Here is a 16,480-nt window from a genome sequence, read left to right as displayed (position 1 = left end):
ACAAGTCTCTGAATGTCCAAATACAGGAGTACCAAGCTTGTAGCGTCATACCCAAGAAGACTCAGGTTGTAATTGCTGCCAAAAGGTGCTTCGACAAAGTGGAGTAAAGGGTCTGAATTACTTATGTGAATGTGATCAGTTTAAAAAAACAAAAACATTTGCAAATAATGTCTAAAAACCTGTTTTTGCTTTTTCTTATGGGGTATTGTGTGTAGATTGATGAGGGGAAAAAAACAATTGAATACATTTTAGAATAAGGCTGGAACGTGACAAAATGTGGAAAAAGTCAAGGGGTCTGAATACTTTCCGAAAGCACTGTAATTCTACGGGTTCCTATTCATGCACAAATTGCACATTATCCCCCTGCGTTCATGCCTTGATATAGTTTTTACTTCTTGTATAACTGCATTGCAATAATATATCATTTCCAAGTTTGGACAGTGCTCTTTATTTCATAGCTGGATTCACACATCTGAATTTGTGGTCACTGACAAAATGTCAGTTTTTACATTGTTCTCATATCCTGTACTAAATGTAAACTTGGTTTTTATAATGGATAAATAAAGTATGTTTTGTATATTTCTTTTAAACATTTAGATTTGAAAGGGGAGGTGCTTTTACGAGCCTCTTGTTTTTTTATGTCTCCTGCACATGTGCATTTATTTAGTCTTTTAATTATCATAATTGTCTTTTTCTAGTTTAAATAAACATTTAATAATGTAACGTATGTACTTAACATGGAAAATATGCAGTGGTCAATCTTGATAAATAACCATTAAAACACGTTAAAATACAATGATTGTCTCGAATACAGTATGTTGAATGATAGACCATGTTATATGTATGAATTTTATCAAACTAAGTGTGTATGTACAAACACATGCACACGCCCATGCTTCAGTAATAGTCAGAAGTTCCTCATATGAACGAAAATGTGACTGAGGTCTGACCTTAGTTCCCAGTCAGCCAGACAATTTACAGAGCAAACCTTAACTTTCTAATCCTTGATGTTCATTTACTTATGACTTCATTGACCATCATAGGCAGCAAAATTCATATTTTCCTACAAAATTCATATTTTCCTCAATTATCTGAAAGGATGGACTACTATAGGGTTAGATCCAGGGTAAAAAATATAAATAGCATCTTGAAGTGTGGATCCTAACCCTTTATTGATGTTTCTTATGACAGGGTTACGCCAAAAGACAATGCCCGAGAAACAAACAGTAACCTTGATCTGTAATCACCCTGTGGGAAGTTGCGTAACATGGAGCAGAGAATTAGATTGCAAGACAGTAGACATTGTCACTATTCAAGATGGAGTCGATGACAGAAAGCACATTTCTGATCCAGGCAACCATTATGGCTCAATAATAGACAAGTCATTGGTTATAGTGAGTTTGAAAGCCTCAGACTCTGGGACCTACTTCTGCAACATGCAACCAACAGTATATCTAAGAGTGACATCAAACAATGGCAAGAGTGTCCCAATAACCAACTGTTCTGGAGAGAGAAGACCAAACACCAAACACAATAATACTAAGCAAGTGTTGGTTGGTGTAGTTTCTGGTTTTGGGGTGCATCTGTTAATGAGCATCTTCATCTTGAGATATTTCTCAAAAAGAAGAGCAGTAAGGGCTGAAGCGGAAGGCAAGAACATTGCAGACGACCACATCTATGCTGTCATAAAGGATCATGGGGCCAGGCCGATAGCAGAACGCAGCACTCAGGGTCAGAGTCAGTCTATATATCACCTGGCAGGTGTTCCAGGAATGAAGGGTGAAGGTACTCCTAAACAAAGTGAATCCCCTTATGTCATGCTCCATATTCCGCAAACTGAAGTCACAACAGTGAGGGCATGAACTCCTTCGCAATAAATCTACAGGAAATGATCATGACGAGTCTTTGCAAGTCACTCTGAGTCATTAAGACATTACTTTGTTTTTTCACACGGCTATTTGATATTGGTGTATTTTCTCCATCCAGTAGCCTTGATGTGTGTGAACTTGTTTTGCCTCAGAATACTGGAGTATGTATATGTCACCTTAAATGAGATAAGTTCCTTTTTCATGATCTAACTGGAATGGTCAGTGAATTGCTTAGCTTTTAATGCAGGAATAGTAAACACAATTCTTGTATACACAACAATCAATCACACACTGCCAAAATACAGTGCATTCGCAAAGTATTCAGACCACTTTATTCCTAGTTATACAGTGTTCTAAAATTGATGAAATTTTCAGACCACACACAACTCCATAATAAAAGTGAAAACAGGTTTTTATAAATATAAAAAATGTCCCACAGTTTACAGTGCATGTCAGAGCAAAAAAACAGACCACTTTATTCCTAGTTAATTGTGTCTTGGCACAGAGACAGGATTAAATGTTTTATTATTTTTACCAGTGTTTAACTAGAAAGTATTCAGAACCACTTTTATTCCTAGTTATACAGTGCCTTGTGGAAAGTTTCAGACCACTTTATTCCTAGTTAGAATGGCTGATTTTCACCTTGTCAGCTTAGGGATTCGATCTTGCAACCTTTGGGTTCCTAGTTATACAGTGTCTTGGGAAGGCATCCTCAGACCGATTTATTCCTAGTTACAGATCTGGGGAAAGTATTCAAAAATTTATTCCATTGTTATACAGTGAAGAAGTTTGGAACCACTTTATTCCTAGTTATACAGTGGGCTTCAAACTGAGTATTCAGAAGGGCCTTTATTCAGGTTAGGTGACCAGTGTCTTCAATGGTTATTCTGACCACTTTATTCCTAGTTATACAGTGTCTTCAGAAAGTATTCAGACCACTCTAGAGTTCCTCTGTGGAGATGGGAGAAAATTCCAGAAGGACAACCAGGCCTTTATGGTAGAGTGGCCAGATGAAAGCCACTCCTCAGTAAAAGTGCACATGAAATCCCACTTTATTCCTAGTTACCTAAAGACATGAGAAAGATTCTCTGGTCTGATGAAACCAAGATTGAACTCTTTGGCCTGAATGGCAAGCGTCACTTTGGAGGAAACCTGGCACCATGCCTTCAGAAAGTGAAGCATGGTGGTGGCAGCATCATGCTGTGAGGATGTTTTCAGCGGTAGGGACTGGGATACTAGTCAGGATCGAGGAAAGATGAACGAAGCAAAAACAGAGATCCTTGAAAACCTGCTCCAGAGTGCTCAGGAACTCAGACTGGGGTGAAGTTCACCTTCCAACAGGACAACGACCCTAAGCACACAGCCAAGACAACAGTGTCTTGGGACAAGTCTCTGAATGTCCAAATACAGGAGTACTAGTTATACAGTGCCTTCAGCGTCATACCCAAGAAGACTCGAGGTTGTATTGCTGTTAAAAGGTGCTTCACAAAGTACCAGTAAAGGGTCTGAATTACTTATGTGAATGTGATCAGTTTAAAAAAACAAAAACATTTGCAAATAATGTCTAAAAACCTGTTTTTGCTTTTTCTTATGGGGTATTGTTCCTAGATTGATGAGGGGAAAAAAACAATTGAATACATTTTAGAATAAGGCTGGAACGTGACAAAATGTGGAAAAAGTCAAGGGGTCTGAATACTTTTCCTAGCACTGTAATTCTACGGGTTCCTATTCATGCACAAATTGCACATTATCCCCCTCCTTCATGCCTTGATATAGTTTTTACTTCTTGTATAACTGCATTGCAATAATATATCATTTCCAAGTTTGGACAGTGCTCTTTATTTCAGCTGGATTCACACATCTGAATTTGTGGTCACTGACAAAATGTCAGTTTTTACATTGTTCTCATATCCTGTACTAAATGTAAACTTGGTTTTTATAATGGATAAATAAAGTATGTTTTGTATATTTCTTTTAAACATTTAGATTTGAAAGGGGAGGTGCTTTTACAAGCCTCTTGTTTTTTTATGTCTCCTGCACATGTGCATTTATTTAGTCTTTTAATTATCATAATTGTCTTTTTCTAGTTTAAATAAACATTTAATAATGTAACGTATGTACTTAACATGGAAAATATGCAGTGGTCAATCTTGATAAATAACCATTAAAACACGTTAAAATACAATGATTGTCTCGAATACAGTATGTTGAATGATAGACCATGTTATATGTATGAATTTTATCAAACTAAGTGTGTATGTACAAACACATGCACACGCCCAATAGTATTCAGAATAGTCAGAAGTTCCTCACAGTGAACAGAAAATGTGACTGAGGTCTGACCACTTTATTCCCAGTCAGTGATGTTTGAAAAACTTCAGACAAGTTTACAGAGCAAAGATTTCATTTACTTATGACTTCTTGACCATCATAGGCAGCAAAATTCATATTTTCCTACTCAATTATCTGAAAGAATGGACTACTATAGGGTTAGATCAGGGTAAAAAATATAAATAGCATCTTGAAGTGTGGATCCTAACCCTTTATTGATGTTTCTTATGACAGGGTTACAGACCAAAAGACAATTCCCGAGAAACAAACAGTAACCTTGATCTGTAATCACCCTGTGGGAAGTTGCTAGTAACATGGAGCAGAGAATTAGATTGCAAGACAGTAGACATTGTCACTATTCAAGATGGAGTCTTGACAGAAAGCACATTTCTGATCCAGGCAACCATTATGGCTCAATAATAGACAAGTCATTGGTTATAGTGAGTTTGAAAGCCTCAGACTCTGGGACCTACTTCTGCAACATGCAACCAACAGTATATCTAAGAGTGACATCAAACAATGGCAAGAGTGTCCCAATAACCAACTGTTCTGGAGAGAAAGACCAAACACCAAACACAATAATACTAAGCAAGTGTTGGTTGGTGTAGTTTCTGGTTTTGGGGTGCATCTGTTAATGAGCATCTTCATCTTGAGATATTTCTCAAAAGAAGAGCAGTAAGGGCTGAACGGAAGGCAAGAACATTGCAGACCACATCTATGCTGTCATAAAGGATCATGGGGCCAGGCCGATTCAGAACGCAGCACTCAGGGTCAGAGTCAGTCTATATATCACCTGGCAGGTGTTCCAGGAATGAAGGGTGAAGGTACTCCTAAACAAAGTGAATCCCACTTATGTCATGCTCCATATTCCGCAAACTGAAGTCACAACAGTGAGGGCATGAACTCCTTCCTAATAAATCTACAGGAAATGATCATGACGAGTCTTTGCAAGTCACTCTGAGTCATTAAGACATTACTTTGTTTTTTCACACGGCTATTTGATATTGGTGTATTTTCTCCATCCAGTAGCCTTGATGTGTGTGAACTTGTTTTGCCTCAGAATACTGGAGTATGTATATGTCACCTTAAATGAGATAAGTTCCTTTTTCATGATCTAACTGGAATGGTCAGTGAATTGCTTAGCTTTTAATGCAGGAATAGTAAACACAATTCTTGTATACACACACAATCAATCACACACTGCCAAAATACAGTGCATTCGCAAAGTATTCAGACCACTTGACTTTTCCCACATTTTGTTACGTTACAGCCTTATTCTAAAATTGATGACATTTTACACACACATTCCATAATAAAAGTGAAAACAGGTTTTTATAAATATAAAAAATGTCCCACAGTTTACAGTGCATGTCAGAGCAAAAAAACAAGTACTGAGGGCGAAGGAATTGTCCGTAGAGCACAGAGACAGGATTAAATGTTTTATTATTTTTACCTTTATTTAACTAGGCAAGTCAGTTAAGAACCAATTCTTATTTTCAATGACGGCCTAGGAACAGTGGGTTAACTTCCTTGTTCAGGGGGCAGAATGGCTGATTTTCACCTTGTCAGCTTAGGGATTCGATCTTGCAACCTTTGGGTTACTAGTCCAACGCTCTAACCACTAGGCATCCTGCCGCCCGATTGTGTCGAGGCACAGATCTGGGGAAGGTACCAAAAAATTACTGCAGCATTGTTAAACGGAAGAAGTTTGGAACCACCAAGACTCTTCCTAGAGCTGGCAGCTGGGCCAAACTGAGCATTCGGGGAGAAGGGCCTTAGTCAGGGAGGTGACCAAGAACCCAATGGTTATTCTGACAGAGCTCTAGAGTTCCTCTGTGGAGATGGGAGAAAATTCCAGAAGGACAACCAGGCCTTTATGGTAGAGTGGCCAGATGAAAGCCACTCCTCAGTAAAAGGCACATGAAATCCCACTTGGAGTTTGCCAAAGGTACCTAAAGACATGAGAAAGATTCTCTGGTCTGATGAAACCAAGATTGAACTCTTTGGCCTGAATGGCAAGCGTCACTTCTGGAGGAAACCTGGCACCATTCGTCCTGAAGCATGGTGGTGGCAGCATCATGCTGTGAGGATGTTTTCAGCGGTAGGGACTGGGATACTAGTCAGGATCGAGGAAAGATGAACGAAGCAAAAACAGAGAGATCCTTGAAAACCTGCTCCAGAGTGCTCAGGAACTCAGACTGGGGTGAAGGTTCACCTTCCAACAGGACAACGACCCTAAGCACACAGCCAAGACAACGCATTCCTAGCTTATACAAGTCTCTGAATGTCCAAATACAGAGTACTTTATTGTAGCGTCATACCCAAGAAGACTCGAGGTTGTAATTGCTGCCAAAAGGTGCTTCGACAAAGTACCGAGTAAAGGGTCTGAATTACTTATTCCTATGTGATCAGTTTAAAAAATTCAAAAACATTTGCAAATAATGTCTAAAAAACTGTTTTTGCTTTTTCTTATGGGGTATTATGTGTAGATTGATGAGGTGAAAAAACAATTGAATACATTTTAGAATGAGGCTGTAACGTGACAAAATGTGGAAAAAGTCAAGGGGTCCGAATACATTTCGAATGCACTGTAATTCTACGGGTTCCTATTCATGCACAAATTGCACATTATCCCCCTGCGTTCATGCCTTGATATAGTTTTTACTTCTTGTATAACTGCATTGCAATAATATATCATTTCCATTTAAGTTTGGACAGTGGACTCATCGCTGGATTCACACATCTGAATTTGTGGTCACTGACAAAATGTCAGTTTTTACATTGTTCTCATATCCTGTACTAAATGTAAACTTGGTTTTTATAATGGATAAATAAAGTATGTTTTGTATATTTCTTTAAACATTTAGATTTGAAAGGGGAGGTGCTTTTACAAGCCTCTTGTTTTTTTATGTCTCCTGCACATGTGCATTTATTTAGTCTTTTAATTATCATAATTGTCTTTTTCTAGTTTAAATAAACATTTAATAATGTAACGTATGTACTTAACATGGAAAATATGCAGTGGTCAATCTTGATAAATAACCATTAAAACACGTTAAAATACAATGATTGTCTCGAATACAGTATGTTGAATGATAGACCATGTTATATGTATGAATTTTATCAAACTAAGTGTGTATGTCAAACACATACTTTATTCCTAGTTATACAGTGTCTTCAGAAGTATATGAACGAAACACTTTATTGACCTAGTTCCCAGTCAGCCAGACAATTTACAGAGCAAAGATGTTCATTCCTTAACTTTCTAATCCTTGGGTATATCTACAATACCTTATTCAGTACATTTTAAAATGTGTCCAAATCATTGTATTTGAAAGTTTGAAAATTGACAAGGTGTGCACCTGAGTTATGACAGTTGTTGGCTGATTCAGCCATTCAGTCTATTTACAGTGTCTAGATGTTCAGTTTGCTTATGACTTCATTGACCATCATAGGCAGCAAAATTCATATTTTCCTACTCAATTATCTGAAAGGATGGACTACTATAGGGTTAGATCCAGGGTAAAAAAACCACTATAAATAGCATCTTGAAGTGTGGATCCTAACCCTTTATTGATGTTTCTTATGACAGGGTTACTCCAAAAGACAATGCCCGAGAAACAAACAGTAACCTTGATCTGTAATCACCCTGTGGGAAGTTGCGTAACATGGAGCAGAGAATTAGATTGCAAGACAGTAGACATTGTCACTATTCAAGATGGAGTCAATGACAGAAAGCACATTTCTGATCCAGGCAACCATTATGGCTCAATAATAGACAAGTCATTGGTTATAGTGAGTTCAAAGCCTCAGACTCTGGGACCTACTTCTGCAACATGCAACCAACAGTATATCTAAGAGTGACATCAAACAATGGCAAGAGTGTCCCAATAACCAACTGTTCTGGAGAGAAAGACCAAACACCAAACACAATAATACTAAGCAAGTGTTGGTTGGTGTAGTTTCTGGTTTTGGGGTGCATCTGTTAATGAGCATCTTCATCTGGAGATATTTCTCAAAAAGAAGAGCAGTAAGGGCTGAAGCGGAAGGCAAGAACATTGCAGACGACCACATCTATGCTGTCATACAGGATCATGGGGCCAGGCCGATTCAGAACGCAGCACTCAGGGTCAGAGTCAGTCTATATATCACCTGGCAGGTGTTCCAGGAATGAAAGGTGAAGGTACTCCTAAACAAAGTGAATCCCCTTATGTCATGCTCCATATTCCAGTGCCTGAAGTCACAACAGTGAGGGCATGAACTCCTTCGCAATAAATATACAGGAAATGATCATGACGAGTCTTTGCAAGTCACTCTGAGTCATTAAGACATTACTTTGTTTTTTCACACGGCTATTTGATATTGGTGTATTTTCTCCATCCAGTAGCCTTGATGTGTGTGAACTTGTTTTGCCTCAGAATACTGGAGTATGTATATGTCACCTTAAATGAGATAAGTTCCTTTTTCATGATCTAACTGGAATGGTCAGTGAATTGCTTAGCTTTTAATGCAGGAATAGTAAACACAATTCTTGTATACACAATCAATCACACACTGCCAAAATACAGTGTCTTCGCAAAGTATTCAGACCACTTGACTTTTCCCACATTTTGTTACGTTACAGCCTTATTCTAAAATTGATGACATTTTACACACACACACACAACTCCATAATAAAAGTGAAAACAGGTTTTTATAAATATAAAAAATGTCCCACAGTTTACAGTACATGTCAGAGCAAAAAAAACAAGTACTGAGGGCGAAGGAATTGTCCGTAGAGCACAGAGACAGGATTAAATGTTTTATTATTTTTTACCTTTATTTAACTAGGCAAGTCAGTTAAGAACCAATTCTTATTTTCAATGACGGCCTAGGAACAGTGGGTTAACTTCCTTGTTCAGGGGGCAGAATGGCTGATTTTCACCTTGTCAGCTTAGGGATTCGATCTTGCAACCTTTGGGTTACTAGTCCAACGCTCTAACCACTAGGCATCCTGCCGCCCGATTGTGTCGAGGCACAGATCTGGGGAAGGGTACCAAAAAATTACTGCAGCATTGTTAAACGGAAGAAGTTTGGAACCACCAAGACTCTTCCTTAGAGCTGGCTTGGGCCAAACTGAGCATTCGGGGGAGAAGGGCCTTAGTCAGGAGGTGACCAAGAACCCAATGGTTATTCTGACAGAGCTCTAGAGTTCCTCTGTGGAGATGGGAGAAAATTCCAGAAGGACAACCAGGCCTTTATGGTAGAGTGGCCAGATGAAAGCCACTCCTCAGTAAAAGGCACATGAAATCCCACTTGGAGTTTGCCAAAGGTACCTAAAGACATGAGAAAGATTCTCTGGTCTGATGAAACCAAGATTGAACTCTTTGGCCTGAATGGCAAGCGTCACTTCTGGAGGAAACCTGGCACCATTCGTACGGTGAAGCATGGTGGTGGCAGCATCATGCTGTGAGGATGTTTTCAGCGGTAGGGACTGGGATACTAGTCAGGATCGAGGAAAGATGAACGAAGCAAAAAACAGAGATCCTTGAAAACCTGCTCCAGAGTGCTCAGGAACTCAGACTGGGGTGAAGGTTCACCTTCCAACAGGACAACGACCCTAAGCACACAGCCAAGACAACGCAGGAGTAGCTTCGGGACAAGTCTCTGAATGTCCAAATACAGGAGTACCAAGCTTGTAGCGTCATACCCAAGAAGACTCGAGGTTGTAATTGCTGCCAAAAGGTGCTTCGACAAAGTACCGAGTAAAGGGTCTGAATTACTTATGTGAATGTGATCAGTTTAAAAAAACAAAAACATTTGCAAATAATGTCTAAAAACCTGTTTTTGCTTTTTCTTATGGGGTATTGTGTGTAGATTGATGAGGGAAAAAAACAATTGAATACATTTTAGAATAAGGCTGGAACGTGACAAAATGTGGAAAAAGTCAAGGGTCTGAATACTTTCCGAAAGCACTGTAATTCTACGGGTTCCTATTCATGCACAAATTGCACATTATCCCCCTGCGTTCATGCCTTGATATAGTTTTTACTTCTTGTATAACTGCATTGCAATAATATATCATTTCCAAGTTTGGACAGTGCTCTTTATTTCATAGCTGGATTCACACATCTGAATTTGTGGTCACTGACAAAATGTCAGTTTTTACATTGTTCTCATATCCTGTACTAAATGTAAACTTGATTTTTATAATGGATAAATAAAGTATGTTTTGTATATTTCTTTTAAACATTTAGATTTGAAAGGGAGGTGCTTTTACAAGCCTCTTGTTTTTTTATGTCTCCTGCACATGTGCATTTATTTAGTCTTTTAATTATCATAATTGTCTTTTTCTAGTTTAAATAAACATTTAATAATGTAACGTATGTACTTAACATGGAAAATATGCAGTGGTCAATCTTGATAAATAACCATTAAAACACGTTAAAATACAATGATTGTCTCGAATACAGTATGTTGAATGATAGACCATGTTATATGTATGAATTTTATCAAACTAAGTGTGTATGTACAAACACATGCACACGCCCATGCTTCAGTAATAGTCAGAAGTTCCTCATATGAACGAAAATGTGACTGAGGTCTGACCTTAGTTCCCAGTCAGCCAGACAATTTACAGAGCAAAGATGTTCATTTATTCCTATGACTTCATTGACCATCATAGGCAGCAAAATTCATTTTTCCTACTCAATTATCTGAAAGAATGGACTACTATAGGGTTAGATCCAGGGTAAAAAAAGTATAAATAGCATCTTGATTCCTGTGGATCCTAACCCTTTATTGATGTTTCTTATGACAGGGTTATTCCTAAAAGACAATGCCTTCAGAAACAAACAGTAACCTTGATCTGTAATCACCCTGTGGGAAGTTGCGTAACATGGAGCAGAGAATTAGATTGCAAGACAGTAGACATTGTCACTATTCAAGATGGAGTCGATGACAGAAAGCACATTTCTGATCCAGGCAACCATTATGGCTCAATAATAGACAAGTCATTGGTTATAGTGAGTTTGAAAGCCTCAGACTCTGGGACCTACTTCTGCAACATGCAACCAATTCAGTATTCTCTAAGAGTGACATCAAACAATGGCAAGAGTGTCCCAATAACCAACTGTTCTGGAGAGAGAAGACCAAACACCAAACACAATAATACTAAGCAAGTGTTGGTTGGTGTAGTTTCTGGTTTTGGGGTGCATTCTGTTAATGAGCATCTTCATCTTGAGATATTTCTCAAAAAGAAGAGCAGTAAGGGCTGAAGCGGAAGGCAAGAACATTGCAGACGACCACATCTATGCTGTCATAAGGATCATGGGGCCAGGCCGATAGCAGAACGCAGCACTCAGGGTCAGAGTCAGTCTATATATCACCTGGCAGGTGTTCCAGGAATGAAGGGTGAAGGTACTCCTAAACAAAGTGAATCCCCTTATGTCATGCTCCATATTCCGCAAACTGAAGTCACAACAGTGAGGGCATGAACTCCTTCGCAATAAATCTACAGGAAATGATCATGACGAGTCTTTGCAAGTCACTCTGAGTCATTAAGACATTACTTTGTTTTTTCACGTACTTCAGCTATTTGATATTGGTGTATTTTCTCCATCCAGTAGCCTTGATGTGTGTGAACTTGTTTTGCCTCAGAATACTGGAGTATGTATATGTCACCTTAAATGAGATAAGTTCCTTTTTCATGATCTAACTGGAATGGTCAGTGAATTGCTTAGCTTTTAATGCAGGAATAGTAAACACAATTCTTGTATACACACACAATCAATCACACACTGCCAAAATACAGTGCATTCGCAAAGTATTCAGACCACTTGACTTTTCCCACATTTTGTTACGTTACAGCCTTATTCTAAAATTGATGACATTTTACACACACACAGACCACTCCATAATAAAAGTGAAAACAGGTTTTTATAAATATAAAAAATGTCCCACAGTTTACAGTTATACATGTCAGAGCAAAAAAAACAAGTACTGAGGGCGAAGGAATTGTCCGTAGAGCACAGAGACAGGATTAAATGTTTTATTATTTTTTACCTTTATTTAACTAGGCAAGTCAGTTAAGAACCAATTCTTATTTTCAATGACGGCCTAGGAACAGTGGGTTAACTTCCTTGTTCAGGGGGCAGAATGGCTGATTTTCACCTTGTCAGCTTAGGGATTCGATCTTGCAACCTTTGGGTTACTAGTCCAACGCTCTAACCACTAGGCATCCTGCCGCCCATTGTGTCGAGGCACAGATCTGGGGAAGGTACCAAAAATTACTGCAGCATTGTTAAACGGAAGAAGTTTGGAACCACCAAGACTCTTCCTAGTTAGTCTGGCCGCTGGGCCAAACTGAGCATTCGGGGGAGAAGGGCCTTAGTCAGGAGGTGACCAAGAACCCAATGGTTATTCTGACAGAGCTCTAGAGTTCCTCTGTGGAGATGGGAGAAAATTCCAGAAGGACAACCAGGCCTTTATGGTAGAGTGGCCAGATGAAAGCCACTCCTCAGTAAAGGCACATGAAATCCCACTTGGAGTTTGCCAAAAGGTACCTAAAGACATGAGAAAGATTCTCTGGTCGATGAAACCAAGATTGAACTCTTTGGCCTGAATGGCAAGCGTCACTTCTGGAGGAAACCTGGCACCATTCGAAAGGTGAAGCATGGTGGTGGCAGCATCATGCTGTGAGGATGTTTTCAGCGGTAGGGACTGGGATACTAGTCAGGATCGAGGAAAGATGAACGAAGCAAAAAACAGAGATCCTTGAAAACCTGCTCCAGAGTGCTCAGGAACTCAGACTGGGGTGAAGGTTCACCTTCCAACAGGACAACGACCCTAAGCACACAGCCAAGACAACGCAGGAGTAGCTTCAGGACAAGTCTCTGAATGTCCAAATTATTACCAAGTTATACGTCATACCCAAGAAGACTCGAGGTTGTAATTGCTGCCAAAAGGTGCTTCGACAAAGTATTCGAGTAAAGGGTCTGAATTACTTATGTGAATGTGATCAGTTTAAAAAAAAAAAACTTTTGCAAATAATGTCTAAAAACCTGTTTTTGCTTTTTCTTATGGGGTATTGTGTGTAGATTGATGAGGGAAAAAATTCAATTGAATACATTTTAGAATAAGGCTGGAACGTGACAAAATGTGGAAAAAGTCAAGGGGTCTGAATACTTTCCGAACCACTGTTCCTAGTTCTACAGGTTCCTATTCATGCACAAATTGCACATTATCCCCCTGCGTTCATGCCTTGATATAGTTTTTATTCTTGTATAACTGCATTGCAATAATATATCATTTCCAAGTTTGGACAGTGCTCTTTATTTCATAGCTGGATTCACACATCTGAATTTGTGGTCACTGACAAAATGTCAGTTTTTACATTGTTCTCATATCCTGTACTAAATGTAAACTTGATTTTTATAATGGATAAATAAAGTATGTTTTGTATATTTCTTTTAAACATTTAGATTTGAAAGGGGAGGTGCTTTTACAAGCCTCTTGTTTTTTTTTATGTCTCCTGCACATGTGCATTTATTTAGTCTTTTAATTATCATAATTGTCTTTTTCTAGTTTAAATAAACATTTAATAATGTAACGTATGTACTTAACATGGAAAATATGCAGTGGTCAATCTTGATAAATAACCATTAAAACACGTTAAAATACAATGATTGTCTCGAATACAGTATGTTGAATGATAGACCATGTTATATGTATGAATTTTATCAAACTAAGTGTGTATGTACAAACACATGCACACGCCCATGCTTTCAGTAATAGTCAGTTCCTCATATGAACGAAAATGTGACTGAGGTCTGACCTTAGTTCCCAGTCAGCCAGACAATTTACAGAGCAAAGATGTTCATTTACTTATGACTTCATTGACCATCATAGGCAGCAAAATTCATATTTTCCTACTCAATTATCTGAAAGAATGGACTACTATAGGGTTAGATCCAGGGTAAAAAAATATATATAGCATCTTGAAGTGTGGATCCTAACCCTTTATTGATGTTTCTTATGACAGGGTTACGCCAAAAGACAATGCCCGAGAAACAAACAGTAACCTTGATTGTAATCACCCTGTGGGAAGTTATAACATGGAGCAGAGAATTAGATTGCAAGACAGTAGACATTGTCACTATTCAAGATGGAGTCGATGACAGAAAGCACATTTCTGATCCAGGCAACCATTATGGCTCAATAATAGACAAGTCATTGGTTATAGTGAGTTTGAAAGCCTCAGACTCTGGGACCTACTTCTGCAACATGCAACCAACAGTATATCTAAGAGTGACATCAAACAATGGCAAGAGTGTCCCAATAACCAACTGTTCTGGAGAGATACCAAACACCAAACACAATAATACTAAGCAAGTGTTGGTTGGTGTAGTTTCTGGTTTTGGGGTGCATCTGTTAATGAGCATCTTCATCTTGAGATATTTCTCAAAATAAGAGCAGTAAGGGCTGAAGCGGAAGGCAAGAACATTGCAGACCACCACATCTATGCTGTCATAAAGGATCATGGGGCCAGGCCGATAGCAGAACGCAGCACTCAGGGTCAGATCAGTCTATATATCACCTGGCAGGTGTTCCAGGAATGAAGGGTGAAGGTACTCCTAAACAAAGTGAATCCCCTTATGTCATTCCATATTCCGCAAACTGAAGTCACAACAGTGAGGGCATGAACTCCTATTCCAATAAATCTACAGGAAATGATCATGACCACTTTATTCTTTGCAAGTCACTCTGAGTCATTAAGACATTACTTTGTTTTTTCACAGGCTATTTGATATTGGTGTATTTTCTCCATCCAGTAGCCTTGATGTGTGTGAACTTGTTTTGCCTCAGAATACTGGAGTATGTATATGTCACCTTAAATGAGATAAGTTCCTTTTTCATGATCTAACTGGAATGGTCAGTGAATTGCTTAGCTTTTAATGCAGGAATAGTAAACACAATTCTTGTATACACACACAATCAATCACACACTGCCAAAATACAGTGCATTCAGAAAGTATTCAGACCACTTTACTTTTCCCACATTTTGTTACGTTACAGCCTTATTCTAAAATTGATGTCATTTTACACACACACACACTCCATAATAAAAGTGAAAACAGGTTTTTAGAAATATAAAAATGTCCCACAGTTTACAGTGCATGTCAGAGCAAAAAAACAAGTACTGAGGGCGAAGGAATTGTCCGTAGAGCACAGAGACAGGATTAAATGTTTTATTATTTTTCCTTTATTTAACTAGGCAAGTCAGTTAAGAACCAATTCTTATTTTCAATGACGGCCTAGGAACAGTGGGTTAACTTCCTTGTTCAGGGGGCAGAATGGCTGATTTTCACCTTGTCAGCTTAGGGATTATCTTGCAACCTTTGGGTTACTAGTCCAACCACTCTAACCACTAGGCATCCTGCCTTCCCGATTGTGTCAGGCACAGATCTGGGGAAGGGTACCAAAAATTACTGCAGCATTGTTAAACGGAAGAAGTTTGGAACCACTTTACTCTTCCTAGAGCTATACAGTGTCTTGGGCCAAACTGAGCATTCGGGGGAGAAGTTTATTCTTAGTCAGGAGGTGACCAAGAACCCAATGGTTATTCTGACAGAGCTCTAGAGTTCCTCTGTGGAGATGGGAGAAAATTCCAGAAGGACAACCAGGCCTTTATGGTAGAGTTATAGATGAAAGCCACTCCTCAGTAAAAGGCACATGAAATCCCACTTTATTTGCCAAAAGGTACCTAAAGACATGAGAAAGATTCTCTGGTCTGATGAAACCAAGATTGAACTCTTTGGCCTGAATGGCAGCGTCACTTCTGGAGGAAACCTGGCACCATTTTATTGAAGCATGGTGGTGGCAGCATCATGCTGTGAGGATGTTTTCAGCGGTAGGGACTGGGATACTAGTCAGGATCGAGGAAAGATGAACGAAGCAAAAACAGAGAGATCCTTGAAAACCTGCTCCAGAGTGCTCAGGAACTCAGACTGGGGTGAAGGTTCACCTTCCAACAGGACAACGACCCTAAGCACACAGCCAAGACAACGCAGGAGTAGCTTCAGACCACTATTCGGGACAAGTCTCTGAATGTCCAAATACAGGAGTACCAAGTTATACAGTCATTCCCAAGAAGACTCGAGGTTTAATTGCTGCCAAAAGTGTCTTCGACAAAGTATTCAGAAAGGGTCTGAATTACTTATGTGAATGTGATCAGTTTAAAAAAACAAAAACATTTGCAAATAATGTCTAAAAACCTGTTTTTGCTTTTTCTTATGGGGTAT

The sequence above is a fragment of the Oncorhynchus nerka genome, linkage group LG15, assembly GCF_034236695.1.
Source record: "Oncorhynchus nerka isolate Pitt River linkage group LG15, Oner_Uvic_2.0, whole genome shotgun sequence".
In the NCBI taxonomy this organism is placed as follows: Eukaryota; Metazoa; Chordata; class Actinopteri; order Salmoniformes; family Salmonidae; genus Oncorhynchus; species Oncorhynchus nerka.
Note: the sequence above shows the minus strand (reverse complement) of the source record.